This window comes from Phascolarctos cinereus, unplaced genomic scaffold, assembly GCF_003287225.1.
Source record: "Phascolarctos cinereus isolate Bilbo 61053 unplaced genomic scaffold, phaCin_HiC Scaffold_2;HRSCAF=192, whole genome shotgun sequence".
Classification (NCBI taxonomy): domain Eukaryota; kingdom Metazoa; phylum Chordata; class Mammalia; order Diprotodontia; family Phascolarctidae; genus Phascolarctos; species Phascolarctos cinereus.
The window spans coordinates 408,628,311-408,642,774 of NW_027555625.1; the positions used below are offsets into that span (position 1 = coordinate 408,628,311).

General features: G+C 41.8%; 1 pseudogene; it reads right to left on the minus strand.

The window, feature by feature from the left end:
- Positions 1–13,361: 13,361 nt before the first annotated feature.
- LOC110196031 (cofilin-2 pseudogene) lies at positions 13,362–13,852 on the minus strand (annotated as a pseudogene).
- Positions 13,853–14,464: the final 612 nt, after the last annotated feature.

Sequence of the window (14,464 nt, forward strand, 5' to 3'; positions counted from 1 at the left end):
ATGGTGACAATGTATGGGTATTTAGTCCTCTAGCTTAGAAAACACTTTATGCTTTCATAAATCAGAGCCAACATTTGGATTAAATGTTTGATATTGGTCCAACTAGAAATTGTGATTTTTAAAAAATATTGGTCCTAACTGGGACTGATATAAAGTCAAATCCCAGTTGTGATCCTATCTTGATTCTCCTGCTACCATATAACACGAAGTACAGAGGCCTGAGCTTTGGGAGATGAGGCCCAACCTGGTATCATAATCTTTGCCTTTGGGCCAAAGCTGGTCAGAGACGTTGTCTGGCAGGCGCTGCTTCTGAATTTCTGCATTTGTGTTTGTCGCCAGCATCAGCCCCAAAGGAGACCAGCACTTGGCTACTGTGAGCTTCGACTGGTGATAAAGTCTCCTGTGTCCCTGTCTCCCTATGATAAGCACTCAGCGGACAGACTAAGAGAAAGGGCTTTGCCAGCATCAGCCCACACCCGGTCCTATAGATAGGACAGTATATATAGACCAACATGAAAGCTTTCAACATGGTTGGGTTTTTTCCTCCCTTCAACAAAGTGATGTGCAAATATCACATAAAGGGATGCTTTTTAACATGACCTTTCCCCAGGCATATCTCTGTCTCCATAAGCCTTTCATTTCACACAGACTGAAAAGGAGCAAGGGACTGAGGCAGGAGGTGATAATGGAAAGGCCACGTACACCTGATAGAGTTAGTAGGTATACTGTTGTGGTTTGAACTCAGGATTCGTGCTTAAACTTTGTGGAGGGGTAATTCAGGGGAGGGAAAAAGTACAGGATTCGGAAGAAAAGGCCCAGCACATGCGTTTATTTTCTGTGTGACCTTGGTGGTCACTTTACCCACCTGGGTTGAGTTTCCTTTTGTGTAAAATAAAGAAGTGGACCCAAATGGTCTCTAAGTTCCCTTCTAGTTCTGCTATTCTGGGATGCTGTAAGCCTATTAAAACGAAGGCTGACTTCTCTAAGGTCTTTGTGCCCAAAACAACAACTTCGACGCTCTGGCCCCCACAGTTTCCTCTCCTGTAAAATGAGGGAAGTTGGACGTGATATTCGCTAAGGTTCCACTTAGCTCGAGATCATGTCCTCCTATGTTCCACATAGCTCTAGGTCGCGAGTGTGCTGGAGTCAGCTCAAACCTCTAGAGAGCCAATTGTTAAATTTGAGAGCAGGGCCTGACTTTTGTTTTTCTTTGCATCTCCATGTTAGCACAGTGCTGGGAATATAGTGTGCTCTTAATAAGCATTTACAAATCACAGTTAGGTTGTTTTGTTGATTTCTAGACATCTTGTGCTGATGTAGTAAATATTAATCATGCAGATTACACTTAAAAGTGCGTTGTGCATACTTTTTTGTTTGTTTTTTTGAGAGCTTGTTCTTAAACATTTACCAGAACATCTCTGATACTAAGGCCCCAGTCAGCAGAATTGGGAGCAATGGAGAAAGGCTGTAAAGAACCAGGTCTGGATTTGTTCTAAGAAAATACTTTCTAATGAGTAGAACTATCCCAAAGTGTAATGGATTACCTCTGGAGGTAGTGAGTTCCCTGTCACTAGAGGCAGAATGAGTGGATGAGAACGTTTGTTCCAATGGCCAGGAAGGTGGCTATAGCAAGCATGGTGGAGAGCTTAGAGCTTGGTCAGACGTTGAAGATGCCAAGGCCATCCACTGCCTCCCAGGCCATCGCCAGGTATCTTGACTTTTGTCTCGCCACTGGACTTTAATGACTCTGGAAGAGAGGTGAGGCTGACAATTTTGTGCAACTCTGCCGTACTTAAATTCAATTCATGCTCTAGTTAAGACATTACCCTTTGATGTCATTCATCTTCTTTGAAAATGAAGGACAAACAGCACCTGGAGGTCTTCGGGAGAGGCTGGGGCATGGGGGGTGCGGTATTCATCAAGGATATTACAGAGGAGATTTTGTTCAGGTGTGTGTTGGACCAGATAACTCGGAACTTCTGTGACTTTGACCCTTTTCTTTGCCTAGGTTTGTATCTGAGAAATGCTGGATTTTCTGGGTCAGACTACACCTGTCCTGAGGTTGAGTCTACCATTCCGAGATTATATCTTCCATCCTTTGATAAAATTCAAAAGAAAAGAAGGGAAGCAGTTAGGTTAGATTACCACTAAGTAAGTCCCCTTTCAACTCAGATGCTGTGAATTAACCTGGTAGTCTGTCTCTTGCCTCCTGAGTTGGCCCTGGTCCAAAAAATAGATCCCGGCTACATTTTTTAGGAAGTAATGGATTGGGGTTAAATGACTTGCCCAGGGTCACACAGCTAGGCAGCATCACCTAGCTGTCCACCAAATTAAAACTTTTAATGGTATACCATGAGGCTCACCAGGCAAGGAAAGTGATGTAGTTGAAAGCACTTTGGACTTAGAGTCAGAGGACTGGCTTTGTGTGCTCCAAAAGATCTTGTCCTTGAGCTGCTCTTTCTTTCAGGAGAAAAACAGTCACCCATAGCCAAAACCCTCTATCTGAGCATGATCTTTTATCATTGCAACTTCCCTGCTTCCTCATGACCCCTCATCCTGCTTTGGCCTTCACCCTGACCTCCAACACTTCCGCATTGCACTTCTTCCTGAGGCGGCCCTCTTTGCTCTGGCTGTAAGCTCCTTGAGAAGCCATCTATGGCATTCTTTGTGCCTCGACTTCCTCTCCTTTCATTTGATTCAAAGCCCTCTTCGATCTGGCTGTCATCCTCATTGAACTGAAACTGCTGTCTCCACAGCTATCAATGGTGTCTTAGGCAACAAATCTGATGGCCTTTTCTCAATCCTCGTCTTTCCTGTAGATTTCGACACCATTGATTCCCTTCTTCTCCTTGGTTTCTCTTCTTTCTAGGTTTCTCCTGGCTTTTTCCTACCCACCTGACCACTCTTTCTCCGTCTCCTTTGCTGGATCTTCATTCAGGTTGTGCCCACTATCAGTACTTACTAAGGTCCTTTCCTGGGCTGCCTTTTCTTTTCCCTCTATATCATCTCTCTTGGCAATCTCACGAACTGCTACAGATTCATTTATTACTTTTATACCGATGATTCCTACATCCGCATGTGCAATCCTCACTTCTCTGCTGAGCTCGTCTCAAATCACCTAACTGCTTCTTAGACATTTCAAACTGGATATCTCATAGGCATCTGAAATTCAACATGTCCAAAACAGAACTCATTAGCCTTTCCCCTAAACTCTCTCTTCTTCCTAACTTCCCTGTTACTTTCAATGACATCACTATCCTCCCAGTCACTGAGGTATCATCCTCTACTCCACTTACTGTCACCTTACCTGTTCAATCTGTTGTTAAACCCTGTTGTTTCTACTTTCATGACATCTCTCCCATATGTCCTCTGCTCTCCTCTGACACTGTCACCGCTCTGGTGCAGGCCTTCATCACCTCATGCCTGGACTATTGCCAGAGCCATTTGGGTGGTCTCCTTACTACATATTTCTCCCAGCTGCCAAAGTGATTTTCCTCTCTAGTAGGCCTGACTGGTGTCCCTGCCACTCCCTACTCAATAAACCCCAGTGGTCCCTTATCACCTCTAGTATCAAATATAAAATCCTGTGTTTGGCCCTTTACAACTTGGCCTCCTCCGACATTTCTGATCTTCTTACTCTATATTCTCTTCCATTCATTGTACAATCCAACAATATTGACCTTCTGACTCTTCCTCACACTACATATAGTAGATACTTAATAAAATCTGGTTAACTTCCCAACAGCCAACGATCTGGGAAATAATGGATTCTCCTTTGTAGAAGACAAGCAGCTAAGGCTTTGTCTCCTAGTCTGAAACTGGGTGTGTGAGGGCCCTGTGTCCTTGAAAGAGCAGATACTTAGGCCTCTGGGCTACCAGTTTAAAAAATGATAGCAGTGCCCACGCTTCCTCTTATGAGTTAAAGCCTAGATGTATGTGCCTAGGAGAGGTCAGACGTGCTTCCAGGGGAGTAGGCAAGATGATGGAATTGCTCTCTGGACTTAGCTTTGTCTCTCAGCCTTTTCCTAACCACCCGCCCACATGGGAGAGCGGGAAGATTTTGGAGCTGAGAAAGTGGAGGGTTTTTTTTTTTTTTAATTTTTTTTTTCATATGCTTTTGATTTGAAATTTTTTTCTCCCTTTTTCTCCCCTCCACCCTCCCCAAGAGGGCGCACAATCTGACATAGGCTTTACATTTACATACCCATTAAACATATTTTCACATTAGTGAAGTTGTAAATAAAAATTAAAACCAATAGGAGGAACCATCAGAAAGATGAAACAAAAATCCACAGAAGGTAAAAATAAGTGAGAGCGATTCGACTTCCATAGTTCTTTCTTTGGATGTGGACAGCATTTTCCATCCCGAGGCCTCTGGAGATGTCTTAGATCCTCGTAATGCTGAGAAGGGTTCAGTTTAACATTCTTAGTCATTGCATAACGTGGCTGCTATTGTGTACAAAGTCCTCTTGGTTCTGCTCACTTCACTCAGCATCAGACCATACGAGTCTTCCCAGGTTTTTCTGAAGTCAGCCTGTTCATCATTTCTTACAGCACAATAGTATTCCATTACATTCACATACCACAACTTGCTCAGCCATTCCCCAGAGAAAGCGGAGTTTTAATACAAGTTGTGTTGGCCTTTACATGTACGATAACCAGATAAATTATAGGCTTAAGTGATTAAACCTGGGGAAGTGTCTGGAATGCTCACTATAAACTAGACTGAAGTTGTCTATAGAGACTCAAGCTTATTGAGCAGGAAGTCTCGTTTAAAAGGGCAAGTCAACCTGAGGACAATAGCCACTGAACCAGGAGCTTCTCTTCGCTGGGCTCTAAAGAGTGTGTAACCAGAGCCCACCTCTCCCTTCCCCCAGTGGTTTTTGCTGGTCTGTGGTTGAGACCCCAGAGTAGCCAAAAGATCCAAAGGGGACACAACCAATTGGGGAATGAGGAGGTGGCATTTTTTAAGAGCCTTTGGCTTTGAATTACAAGAGTCAAGTAGAATCCTCTCTTCTAAAGAACTAGTGGGAGGACTTCAGTGGAAACAACATCAGAACGCATTGAGAAGCTTCACAGCACGTGCCCAGGAAGGACATGCATGTCCCTATCCAAAGGCTACTGTGCCTGGGGAGGAGCAGGATCCGGAAGGGAGAAGGGAGAAAGGGAACACACATTTATTAAGTACCTATTGTGTGCCAGACACTGGGCAGATATTATCTCTTCTGTTCCTTAAAATAACCCTGTCAGGGAGCAGCTAAGTGGCGTAGTAGATAGAGCACCAGTCCCGGAGTCAGGAGAACCTGAGTTCAAATCCAGCCTCAGACACTTACTAGCTGTGTGACCCAATCAGTTAACCCCAATCACCTCTAAAAAATGAGAAAAAACCCCAACCCTGTCAGGTAGGTGCCATTATTATCCCCATTTTACAGTTGGAAAAACTGAGGCAGACAAAAGTTTAATTGACTTGTCTAGGATGTCTGAGGCCAGATTTGAACCCAATTCTTGCTGATTCCAGGCCCCTTGTTCTAGCTGCCACACCACCTAGCTGCCTGGAGGAGACCATATCCAGTGGGACTACTTCTTATTGAAGACCAGGAAGAAGCAGGCTGAGAAGAAGTCTAATGACATCACTAGAAAACATCAATGGCCCTGATGTTGAGGCAGTGAAGGAATGTGTACCCTGGCCAGACAGATTCCCTGAATGAATGTTCTACTAGGCATATGTCCTGACCACATGCATTCTCTGTACATGTGTCTTTCCAAGTGATTGCTTGGGTGTGACTGACTCTTCCCATTGACAATGTGTGCTTGTGGGATAGACTGTCTCAGGTTTTTTGGAAAATGTCTTATCGCCACCATTCTTATTATGCCATTTCATGAAATGCTTCTGATTTGTGCTAATTGGGTCCTCTGGATAACTAGGAAAGATAAACACATCAGTGGAGGTTCATGACTTATAGTTTTAACAGTTATAATCCAGAGTACTTTGGACCCATGGTACTTTTTTTTTGAGAGATATGCCTGGTGAGATGACCCATTTAATTCCTTTTTTTGGAGAGCTCCATATATTTATGTATTTGAATAAATATGACACTTATTTATATATTTTCTTTTGACATCATCTAAATTTCCTACTCTCTCCTTCCTATTACCCACGTCCTTATTATAAATCTGGTTTTTTTTGGCTAGGCAATGGGGTTAACTGAGTTGCCCAGGGTCACACAGCTAGTAAGTGTTATGTGTCTGAGGCCAGATTTGAACTCAGGTCCTCCTGAATCCAGGGCTGGTGCTCCACCCACTGTGCCACCTAGCTGCCCCACTATAAATTATTTTTTAAAAGAGGAAGAACTCTGAGGTACCACATCATAGCTATCAGATTGGCTAACATGACAAAACAGGAAATGTTGGAGAAGATGTGGAAAAAATTGGAACACTAATGCATTGTTGGTGGAGTTGTGAACTGATCCAACCATGCTGGAGAGCAATTTGGAACTATGTCCAAAGGGCTATAAAACTGCATACCTTTCGATCCACCAATACCATTTCTAGGGCTGTATCCCAAAGAGATCATAAAAATGGGAAAAGGACCCACATGTACAAAAATATTTATAGCAGCTCTTTCTGTGGTGGCAAAGAACTAGATATTGAGGGGATGCCCATCAATTGGGGGATGGCCGGACAAGTCATGGTATATGAATGTAATGGAATACTGTTGTTCCATAAGAAATGATGCGCGGGCGGACTTGAGAAAAACCTGGAACGACTTATGTGAACTGATGCTGAGTGAAATAAGCAGAACCAGGAGAACATTGTACGTAGTAACAGCAACATTGTGCGATGACTAATTTTGATAGACTTAGCTCTTCTGAGCAATGCAATGACCTAAGATAATTTCAGAAGACTCATGATGGAAAATGCTATCCACATCCAGAGAAAGAAGTATGCTGTCTGAATGCAGATCAAAGCACACTACTTCTCTCTCTCTCTCTTTCTTTCTCTCTCTCTCTCTCTCTCTCTCTCTCTCTCTCTTTTTTGGCTTTTAGGCAATTGGGGTTAAGTGACTTGCCCAAGGTCACACAGCTAGTAAGTGTCAAGTGTTGGGTCTGAGGCCGGATTTGAACTCAGGTCCTCCTGACTTCAGGGCCGGTGCTCTACGCACTGCACCACCTAGCTGCCCCTCTTTTTTTTCTCATAGTTTTTCCCTTTGGTTCTGATTCTTCTTTACAACATGTCTAATGTGGAAATATGTTTAATATGATTGTACATGTATAGCTTATATCGGATTGCATGCTGTCTTGGGAAGGAGAAATAGGAGGGGGGGAGAAAATTTACAACTCAAAATCTTATAAAAGTGAATGTTGCAAACAATAAATAAATAAACGAATGTTAAAAAAAATTTGCAAGTGAAAAAAGAGGAAGAAAAAAGTTCCACTAAGCTAATCAACATGCTAAAAATGTCTGACATTATATGCAGTGTTCCACACCTCTGAGACTCCCTTTTCTGCAAAGACCAAGGCAGAAGCCCTCTCCTTTGGGGGCCAACTTTGGCCATTACAGTTTCATAACATTCAGTTCCAATTGTTTTATTGTTCTTTCCATTTACATTATTGTAGTCACTGTGTACATTGTTTCCCTGACTCTACTTACTTCACTTCGCATCAACGTTTATTTGTTTTTTAATTAATCTATGAACTGTCACATGCGGTGAGTAAGGACTCCTTCCCTCTACCTCCCCTTTGAATTGCCTGCCTGAGGGCTCCAGGTGGGCTAAACTCTAGAGAGTTTTAAAAAAAAATTATATCTTTTGTTGTCTCATCATTTTCACTTCCAAATATTTTCTCCCCTTCCTCTCCCCAAAGAGTCATCATCATTCATAATAGATATTAAAAAGAGAAAAAATGGTTGCAGAAAACTCTCTAAAACTTATGATCTGTTTTACCAGAATTGCTTCTTATTGTTCAGAAGGATGCGGTGATTCCTTGGACTGATTGTTACACTCAGGGTGATATCGATGGATGGTGTTGATCAGGGTTATGGAACAATCCTGTATTCTAGATTTGTGCTACTCTTTCTGGAACATGGTGGTGTAATGGAAAGAGCCCTGGGTTTGAATCTTGATTCTGCCACTTACTGTCTGTATGACCTTAGGCAAATGGTCTCACTTTCCTGAGGTGGTTAGGATCAATCATTCTAAGGTCCCTTCTAGTTCTAAATATATGATCCTACCTTTAGATAATAAACTGCTTCTAGGTAGAGGTACTTTTTTTTTAATTTAGAAATAATATATTTACTTTTAGTTTTCAACATTTGCTTCCACAAGATTTTGAGTTCCAAATTTTCTCCCCATCTCATCTCTCTCCCTACCCTAAGATGGCAGGCGTTCTGAATACCCATTCCCCTAATCTGCCCTCCCTTCTACCTTTCTCCCCTTACCCATTCCCCTAATCTGTCCTCCTTTCTATCTTTCTCCCCCTTCTCTTACCCCTTCCCCTTCAATTTTCCTGTAGGGCAGGATAGATTTCTATAACCCATTTCCTGTATATCTTATTTTAGGTAGAGAGGTACTTCTTACCCAGAAGTTGACCTACCACTTTGATGTCTCCTTTAGAAAACTCCTTCCTAGAAGTTTCAAAGTCAGAGAGAGACAAACAGAGACAGAGAAACAAAGAGACAGAGACACACAGAGAAACAGAAGGACATAGATAGAGAGACATAGAGATATTGTGGCTGTCACTGCCTAGTTCAAGGTCAGAAGCCAAAGAGATAAAAAGTTAATTGGTATGACTAAGTTTAACCTGGTGCCTTGCTGGGGGAAGCATTCTCTCTTGAGTTCTTGTTTGAGTGTTAATTGAAAATGACAAAATGGGTAAGAGTGCCTTCACTCTGCAGATAGCTCAGAGTGGTTGGTTGGCTTCAAGAGCTGCTCCTTTTCTGACTTTGTAAGCTACTCTGTATGTCCTCCCTTGAGTCTGTGCTCTCTCTTAGAGCCAGTAAGCAACTAGTAAGATAGAGTCTAGTATGATGTTACTTGCTGATCAAATACTTGGTCTTATGTCCGAGACCTCAGACCTATCTTTTTTAGTATTCTAGTAAATATTTAGTGTTCTAGTAAGACTGTAATTCCCCCGAGTGGTGCAGATGACACCCCATTTACGTTTTAATGTTGTCTGATTCTCAAACATGTTCTATAAAAGAAAGAGAGAGGAGCAGTTGGTGGTGCAGTGGATAAAGTTCTGTCCTTGAAGTCAGGAGGACTTGAGTTCAAATCCAGCCTCAGACACTTGACATTTACTAGCTGTGTGACCCTGGGCAAGTCACTTAACCCTAACTGCCTCACCAAAAAAATGAGAGAGAGAGAGAGAGAGAAGAGAGAGAGAGAGAGAGAGAGAGAGAGAGAGAGAGAGAGAGAGAGAGAGAGATACTCTACTCCATGTGCTGGAGACCTTCCTATAGGACTTTACATAGATACCAGGGTCACCTCACAATGGGTCCACTTCTTTTTCCTGACACACATTTATCTCCATCATCCATGCCACACCTGAGCATTTGTGCACTTCCCACTTCTCTTCTTGTAAAAAAAGGTCATATTTAGAAATGTGCTACAACTATCGGGGGGAGAGTTGGTGGGCAGCCATAGAGATGCCAAAAAAAGAAAAGAAAAGAAAGAAAAGAGCAGTAATGAAACAGTTTTTAAAATACACAGAAGGGACAAAGATAAGCAGGGTGCACTTTAAAAAACAAAAGACAATAACTATATGTAATAGAAGTTCATGCTTCCATATGCAATCCTCTAGTAAATGTCTATAGTAAGATTTGAACTAGGTCTCTTTTCTATTCTTTGAATATTGAAATATTCTTTTTTGTTAAGTTTATTCAATTCAATTCAGTAAATATCTATTAAGCACCTACTATGTGCCAGCCAGTGTGCTGAACACTGGGGATACAAAAAGAGGTAAGACAGTTCCTGCCCTCAAGGAGCTTACAACCTAACGGGGGATACAACGTCCGGAGAATCTACGCAAAGCAAGCTATTATATACAGGATAAGTGGGAAATAATTAAAAGAGGGAAAGCACTGGGATGGTTAGGGAAGGCTTCCAAAAAAAGAAAAAATATACAATCTAACTTCTATCCATTTAATCTATCCATCCACTCACCTCTGTCTGTCTATCTGTCTCTCTCTTAATGTCTGTCTCTCTCTCCTACTTGCATGTCTCCCGTTGCCCTTTGGAGCATGTGAAACTTTGATTCTTTGGTTAGAGAATTAGAGGAGTTCTACAATGAGTTTGAAAAGACCCTCCAAACCAAGCCAACATAGTGTGGTGTAGTGGATAAAGTGCTACACTTGGGGACAGGAACCCTTGGGTTCAAATCCTGTCTCTGATACTTGCTAGTTGTATAACCCTGGATAGGTCATTCTGCTCTCCTGGTCTGTAAACTGAGGGGGTTGGATGAGATGACCTCTGATGTCCTTTCTGGCTCTAAACCTATGACCTAACATTTAGATCATAAATTAAAGCTATGGCCCTATGCTTTGATTTTAAATGACCTCAATGTGAAGCAGGGCATTCAGAGACATTTGGCTTTACATGCCAGAATTCTTCTCTCCAGACAAGAGCCAGTCAGTATTGGACGTCTCTCTAACCAAACAAGATGAGAGAGAGAGAGAGAGAGAGAGAGAGAGAGAGAGAGAGAGAGAGAGAGAGAGAAGAGAGAGAGAGAGAGAGAGAGAGAGACAGAGAGAGAGACAGAGAGAGACAGAGAGACAGAGAGAGACAGAGAGAGAGGAGAGACAGACAGAGAGACAGGCAGAGAGAGAGAGAGACAGAAACAGACAGACAGAGAGACAGAGACAGCCAGAGACAGACAGAGAGGGGAGAGAGAGACAAGAGACAGAGACAGAGAGACAAGAGACAGAGACAGAGAGACAAGAGACAGAGAGACAGAGACAGAAACAGAGAGAGACAGAGACAGAGACAGACAGAGACCAAGAGAGAAAGAGACAGAGAGACAAGAGACAGAGAGACAGACAGACAGAGGGGAGAAAGAGAGAGAGATAGAAAGAGAGGCAGAGAGAGAGATGCCTTTTAAAGCCCAGTAATTTCTCTTCTGCTGTCACTTACTACTCATGTGACCTCAGGCAAAGCAGTTGACCAGTGCTTATTAAGTGTGTACTGTGTGCCAGGCACTGTGTTCTCACTTAATCTTTCTGGGCCCCAGTTTCCTTATGTGTAAAACGAGGGCATTTGACGAGATGACCTCTGAGGTTCTTTCCAGCTAGAAAGCTCAGATCGCAGGACTTTAAGCTTCTCAGAATTCTACTGTCGGGCCTCTCGCTTCCCAAATGTTTGCAAGGTTTTCCTTGACTCCTGTGTTAGAGATGCTATTCAATCCAAGCCACCAGGATGAACATATGCTCTAAGTATATTCAGTTTTCTTGAGCAGCCAGATGGTTGTTGGAACTCTGTTGATACGACAATGGTAGGAGCAGGAGAGTGGGAAATGGTCTCAGAGGAGATCTCAGAGTTGAAAATACCTGAGTTCTTAATGCACTCTTAAGAGGATGATGCCCTTCAAAAGGCAGAGGATGCAATCTGGAACACTTCTGTTTTAAAGCCTGGGAACATTAAAAAGGCCACAGTGGAATAAGTGGGAGCTAATTGTTTGCTTAGGCTCACTAGTCAAAGCACCTGTGGCCCAACCTCTGTTTGACTCCTGTCAGTTTTTACCCTAGGCCACAGGTCCTGCTGGCTTCTGCATGAAAGGTCTAAACACACAATGAATTCCAGCATCTTGATTTCAGCCACAGATTGGAACAGCTGCATGGAATAGGCCGGCTTGCTCAGCAAATGAAAGACCCACCATCTGGATCTGGGGAAAATGATTAGCTTTTGAAAAAAAATATTGCTTATACCAGGTTTTTTTTGGCTTTGAAGATAATTCCTGAAGGACCAAAGAGTTCATTTCCTTGAGGGGAAACACTTCCAGGTTTTAAAAGCCATCAATTGAGGGAAAGGGCTACTATTTCTAGCCTTCTTTATAAACATTATTAAGGAGGGACCTGGTTTTGTTTTTAACAGGTTGCTCCTCTCCCTGAGCTTTATAGAAGAAGGAAAATGTCAAGTTAAACAGATGTCAGAACATCTTACTTTTTTTTTTAAAGCAATATAAATAAGGCTGATTGAGGTAGGGTTCTCTGATGAATCAATGTATCTCTGATCTCCTGTATATAGAATAATAAAATGTCAAAGCCAGAAGGGACCTAATTTTTTTCTTTTCTTTTCTTTTCTTTCTTTCTTTCTTTCTTTCTTTCTTTCTTTCTTTCTTTCTTTCTTTCTTTCTTTCTTTCTTTCTTTCTTTCTTTCTTTCTTTCTTTCTCTCTCTCTTTCTTTCTCTCTTTCTTTCTCTCTTTCTTTCTTTTTTTTTTGTAACAAACCACAAGTTTTATTGCAATGTGGCCAGTTTTGGGGGTGGGGAGTTGGATCTCAAAAACAATGTTCCATACAGAAATTGCCATTGTAATCACATCATTCAAAATATCTTTAGTGCTACAAGACTCACTTAAACACTTACCTCCTCTTCCCATTCTGTAGTGTGTGGTCAATGGACAATAGAAAGGCTTTAATGACTACCTCATTTGGGAAGATATGTAGATAACAGGAATGAACACTGAGGTACTACAATGATTTGATAGACAGTTATGACAACTTAATTGGCATTCCTTTTTGAGGGGAACAACCTAATTACATAAAAGTACTTTCGATGCATAGTTACACATATAAAGAATATATATATATATATATATATATATATATATATACATATATATGTGTGTGTGTGTGTCTTTATATGTGTGTGCATATATGCATATATAAGTATATATGTATATGTGTGTATACACACACATATATGCTGCCATGATACAATGAGAGTGTTAAAGGCAGGTTAGGTGTACAATGCACAGGAACTCCAGGAATTGCAGTCAAGTACAGCTCTAAGGAATACTGAATGAAGTTTAGCATCTGACCAGTGGATCCTATTTTCAAGGCAATCAATTAGCTAACCCTTTGCAGTTTTCTAAGCTATTCATATTGACTAACATATTCATCTTAGGTCTGCAAGGGGTGCATGTGATGCCATTTGTTTTGGCTAAAATGTGACGTGAAGGCATTCCTCGAATTCTACATATAACTACCAGGATGAAAGAGTCTAATGGCAAGCACTGGTAGGCTGCTTAAATTACTGACATCTCCTTTATGTTTTCTGGGAAGGTGTGGGAAGGGACAAAAACCTAACACTATTCCAACTGATGGAGCTGCAGACATGGAAGCTACTTCTGGAAGGCACATCACTATCATTTTATAAAGGTCTCCCTTCAAGTGAAACTACTGCATTGCCTCCCAATTTCTCTCCAAGCACTGAACAAGCCTTAATATCATCCAAACCATTTACTTGCCACTCGTGTTTAATAGCTGTAAGTTCCTTTTTAGTGGCATCTTTAGAACTAGCATAAATTATCTTGCTTTTTAAAGGTATATACATTCAGGAGCCCAGAATATAAAAACTAGGTCTTCTTTCTTAGACTCTTTTGTCTCGTACGTGGAGCCATATGAAGCATATCAGCAGTCATTCAGAGGCAGCAACTTCACAAAAGATGTGTGGGGGTCTTCTACAGTATCCCCGATGTCAGCCACCAAGATCCTCTTTGCTTCTTCTACAATTATGTGGTTTTTTGGTCATTAAACAGAAGAGAACTGCTTTTTTTTTTTAAATCTCCTCTTGTGTAGATTTACTTTCATGTCATCAAAAACTTTGATTACTTCATCATTCACAGTTACTCCAGAAGCCATGGTTCCCAGGATGGTAAAGGCTGCAGCAGCAAATCCTCATTCAGTGGCACTGGGGGGGGGGAGGAGAAGGAGAGAGGAGAGAGGAGGAGAAAAGGAGAAGCAGCAGTAGGAAGGAGACCTCATTTTCTAGAGGAGAGAACAGAGTCCCAGAAAGGGGAAGTGACTTGCCTATACAATAACTTAGTGACTGATCTGGGACTGGAATAATCTGACTCCTCTTTTCACTCTCTCATGGGAAAACGATCTCAGAAAAGTCGTGGAGCCAAAATGAATGGCATGATGAAGATAGAAGAGGGATGAGGGGAGAAGAGTTGGAGCCAACATAAGACCTAGAGAAAAAAAGGAGCAGAAGTCACAAAGTTGAACAAAAAAGCACATCAGACATTTGAGGTTTTAGTTAATGCAGCTACTGTAGTTTTTGAGAAAATGGAGGCTTGACTTGCCACCACCCTAGTAGAGGATCTCAGTCCTACTCATTTCACCTGGTACAGGTCCCCACCACCACTTATCTGGACAATTATGAATTCTCTTCTGATGATGTCTTTTTGACTTCTCTCTCCACCTTTCAACCTGTCCTTCCTTTATTGAAAGACGTTGTTACATGTAGATCTA